General features: G+C 32.7%; 1 long non-coding RNA gene across 1 annotated transcript; it reads left to right on the forward strand.

Annotated features, from left to right (window-relative positions):
• The first annotated feature begins 882 nt into the window (after positions 1–882).
• Positions 883–1,938, forward strand: LOC115880012. The gene is made up of 3 exons (XR_004049788.1): positions 883–935; positions 1,507–1,771; positions 1,823–1,938. It is a non-coding gene; the product is annotated as an uncharacterized LOC115880012 (long non-coding RNA).
• The last annotated feature ends 3,160 nt before the right edge of the window (positions 1,939–5,098 follow it).

Raw genomic sequence — 5,098 nt, forward strand, 5'->3', positions numbered from 1 at the left:
TTGTTTGAAAATTTCAAGACTACATACTGTGGTTTATAATACGAACTCATGAGTCATTAAAATTACTGTTTATAATATATTTTTCGAGTCATATTTTACTCAAAATTTTCTCAAAAAATTCAATAAGACATACTCGAAAATTCAGAATATTCCTGAACAGCAGTAGTACATAAAAAATGCGCCATTTTTGGTGCGCTGTCATCGTACAGATTGTCAATTATTGCGTGAGTGCATTATTTTAAACACATCCAGGAACGAACCAAGGTATCTGGTAAATTTCTCTCTAAGACTGGAACATTTTAATAAAACTTACCCGCTATACAAAGCATAATACATCCTTATTTAGTAAAAATTCACTAGAAAAAATGAGGTATGGAGTAATCCAAGCACATCATACGTCACACAATTGAATTTTGCACACTGAAATCGCAAATAATACAAAACAATCGAACAATTTTCGTGCGTACGCGAACGCCATTTTGTTAAAACTCCGTCGTCGATGCGGGGTCCCTTCTGGAGACTGAATTGCACGGTTTAAACCCGATTTTTCAGCCAACTTCGATACCGACGAGGTGGTTGCATGCGGCGAGGCTCGATGCACAAGTGCATCGGTGCTATTGCACCAGGACGGGGGATTCAAAAAGCGACGATATTCGGTTTCTGCTAAGCTAGCGCCCTCTGCTTGCAGTGCCTGCGCGGTTGATTCGCGTTTTGTACTCGTCCTGTGCGTGTGTGAGTGTGTCGCGGAGTATGTTGGCATCTTTGTCTGGTGCGAAACGAGTGTTGGATGATGTAGAAAGAGAGAAAAATGATAAGAGTGTGCAGCGGAAAGTATTTCTGATTTTTAATGTGCGAGTACCACATGTTAATAAAATTTTCCGACTTGATTGAGGTTGTTATCGAGATTGTATGGGAGAAATTAGATTATTGCTAAGGTAATTTCTAAACTACATTTTTCTAAGTTTTTTTTTCATTTTAACAGCTATGGAATATCTTGTTTCAATGATAACATTTTTATCAATGCTTCTTATACAGGGTGTCCCAGAAATAAGTGCAAATATTTTAACTGGTAGTATAGTTCAACCCCAGAAACACGCCTATGAGGTTTTTGTCGCGAAAACATTTTTTTTAAATTCGGAATTTTTTGAAATTTTTTTTAGTTTTTATTTAAAAAATAATAATTTGTTGATAATATGGCAACATAGGTAGTAGATTAAATTAACAAGAAAGAAAATCCAGAAAAGATCCAGTGGTTCTCAAAATTTGAGCAAAATATCATTTTTTTGGAAATTTTTAAAGTAAAATAACTCCGTTATTTTGAACTTATTTGAGAAACGATAAAGAGAAAATATATTTCTTTTATCGGGATCTACCACCCCTTAAAATACTTGCACTTATTTCTGGGACACCCTGTATATTCAGCGGCATTATCAAAAGAATTCAATTTTATAAAAATTAAGTTCTACTTCTTGGCACGGCGCTATCTGAAAGTTTTCCTGTAACTAGGGCCTACGACAAGGTTGCTGCCTATCCCCGATGTTATTTAAAATCTATCTAAATGAAGCTTTAGAAAAATGGAGAAGATCGAGTAGAGGAATGGGAATACCAATTGATGACGAAACAAGTCTACCGGGTGGTGGATCGTCGCTGGAAACATACGAAATCCCATGCAAATTTTATCCAAATATTGGTTAGGTTTGGTTAGGACATGACTGTTTATTTGGCTTCTTATTAGATCGTTCTCTGAGTGGTGGTAGTACGACATATCTAGGTATCTATACTTGCTCAATAATTTTGTTTTCTACTACCATTAAGCATTTAGTTTTTTCAGTGGAGATAATCATGTCTAATTCTGGGCTTACTTGGTAGAATTTATGAAACTGCCTCTGGATATCATCCTCCGTCTCCGCGATAATGGCTGCATCATCGGCCGTAGCAAACCAAATTCATACCATACTCTGTTCTCTCCCATTCGATAACCTTTATTCCGTTCTTTCTAGCCTTCTAGTGTTGGTATTGTGTGTTAGGTTATTTCCTATTTTTACTTGAGTTGTGTTATTGATATTTAGCTTTCTGATGGTACTTACAATATTATCAGACAGTACTTTATTTTTAAATATGTTAAATGTGTGTTATAATGCCAGGAATACTTTATCGAATGCTTTAGTCAAGTCAATGAAACAGATATAAGCTGGTGTTTGTGCTGTTTCTTTAATTTGTTTAATGATAAATACGGTGTCCTGTAGTTGGAATCTTAGGGATAGAATTAATTTCATTCAAAATAATGTTCAGATTGATTAAGATTCGCTGATGACACACTGATAAAAAAGATAGACTTGAACTAAAGTCGTCATCGTTCTTGAAAAAAAAAAATTACTGGCAAGAGAATTTATTTAAGCGTAAAAGAAAATATTTTGCCTGAAGAAAAGCTCTCTTAACTCAAGAAAACTGGTTCTCTTAAAAAATTCGAAAATTTCTCTTGAATCTATTTTCATTCAACCAAGTGCAAGTTACTTTGTTTTAAGATAATAAGAAAAATACGCTAGGAAGTACTTCATTCAAGAAACATGGTCATTTTTCCAATAGCTAAATACTCTTGATGAAAAATAATAACAACACGCAAAGACGATGACGAAGGACGGTATAGGTATACTATCAGTCGGCAGTCCGATCAGTCGTACATCATAGTACGTACGGGTTTTGTTGCTTGGAATTTTCCACTTGGAATTTTGCATAATTTGCTTTTTAAACGCATATCGTATAACAAATTAATGATCGTTATTAACATGCATTTGTCATTTTTTATGGACAAATTTTAGGATATATGGATTCTTTAAAGGAGTTTCTGAAAAAATGGAAATTAGAGCATTTATTTGCTATATTTGAAGGTAAGAGACATTTACCTAATGCACCTGTTTAGATAATGCATGTGTGACTATAGATAGAATAAGAATTTAGGTATCGATTTTTTTATGCAAATAATTACAAAAATTTTAGAATTTCAAGTCGTCGTATTAAAAAATTCAAAATGTGACCAAAGCTTATAATTTTAATAATTTATTTGCTTTACTTTGAAATCATCATTTCTTTGTAATTTGTAGAGTGATGAACCACCCCAAAAAATACCAAGGAGTGAAGAAGCAGAAATAACTACTATCGAGGAAAATAATATCACTTTACTTATTACAGACCAGGAAAACCTAAATTTATCAGAAAATAATATACCTCGTAATATGCCTGTATATGATGTATAGACTTCTCTTAGATCAAAATAAATTTTAGTTGAGTCAATAGTATTCGCTATTGGTTTAAGAAAAGTGTCTCTTTAATCAAGAAATGTCCCTTTTCAATCAAGAATTTTTGCATGAATCAAAGAGACTATTTTTCTTGTAGCAAGAACTTCTTTGCATATTCATTTTGGGTCAAGAGTGAAATACTTTGGACAGATAGATTCTTCTATTCTCTAAAGTAATTTTTTAAATCTTATGAAAAGATAGTTAATGCTTTGGGTAAAGAAACATCGTTCTTGGCCCTATTGAAAAGCGCCAATCTTTTGGGTCAAAGTCATATTCATTTCGACTGAGAGATCTTTTTTTTCAGTGCATAGTCCTAATTGCCAATAGTCCTGAAGAACTATACAAGCACAAATTAACGAACTAAATACAGACAGCAATAAAGTAGGTCTCAAAATGAATTTAGCATAGTAGAATATATATTTGGGAAAACTAATACACAGTTCAAGTTCAAAACCTCTACTACTAGAAATCAACAGAAGAATTAAGCTGACACGGAGTAAATATTATGGAAGAAACTCAATCACATTCAAATCTAGAATGGAACTTTATCTAAAGAAAAAAACATCAACGTGTACTACCAGTCATGACCTACAGTGAAAAAAAGGATCTCTCAGTTGAAATGAATATGACTTTGACCCAAAAGATTGGCGCTTTTCAATAGGGCCAAGAACGACGTTTCTTTGCCCAAAGCATTAACTATCTTTTCATAAACTTTAAAAAATTACTTTAGAGAATAGAAGAATCTGTCCAAAGTATTTCACTCTTGACCCAAAGTGAATATGCAAAGAAGTTCTTGCTACAAGAACAATAGTTTCTTTGATTCATGCAAAAATTCTTGATTGAAAAGGGACATTTCTTGATTAAAGAGAGACTTTTCTTAAACCAATAGCGAATACTATTGACCCAACTAAAATTTATTTCGATCTAAAGAGAAGTCTATACATCATATACAGGCATATTACGAGGTATATTATTTTCTGATAAATTTAGGTTTTCCTGGTCTGTAGTAAGTAAAGTGATATTATTTTCCTCGATAGTAGTTTATTTCTGCTTCTTCACTCCTTGGTATTTTTTGGGGTGGTTCATCACTACCTACAAATTACAAAAAAATGTTACATCACGAACTTTGGTCACATTTTGAATTTTTTAATACGACGACTTGAAATTCTAAAATTTTTGTAATTATTTGCATAAAAAAATCGATACCTATATTCTTATTCTATCTATAGTCACGCATGCATTATCTAAACAGGTGCATTAGATAAATGTCTCTTACCTTCAAATATAGCAAATAAATGCTCTAATTTCCATTTTTCAGAAACTCCTTTAAATAATCCATATATCCTAAAATTTGTCCATAAAAAATGACAAATGCATGTTAATAACGATCACTAATTTGTTATACGATATGCGTTTAAAAAGCAAATTATGCAAAATTCCAAGCAACAAAACCCGTGCGTACTATGAAATGCGGCGTACGACTGATCGGACTGCCATGCCATGCCGACTGATTGTATATACCGTCCTTCGTCATCGTCTTTGCATGTCGTTATTATTTTTCATCAAAAGAGTATTTAGCTATTGGAAAAAAATGGCCATGTTTCTTGAATGAAGTACTTCCTAGCGTATTTTTCTTATTATCTTAAAACAAAGTAACTTGCACTTGGTTGAATGAAAGTAGATTCATGAGAAATTTTCGAATTTTTCAGGAGAACCAGTTTTCTTAAGTTAAGAGAGTTTTTCTTCAGGCAAAATATTTTCTTTTACGCTAAAATAAATTCTCTTGCCACTAATTTTTTTTT

Source organism: Sitophilus oryzae, unplaced genomic scaffold (genome assembly GCF_002938485.1).
Source record: "Sitophilus oryzae breed Bouriz unplaced genomic scaffold, Soryzae_2.0 scaffold_1604_pilon_pilon, whole genome shotgun sequence".
NCBI classification, from domain to species: domain Eukaryota; kingdom Metazoa; phylum Arthropoda; class Insecta; order Coleoptera; family Curculionidae; genus Sitophilus; species Sitophilus oryzae.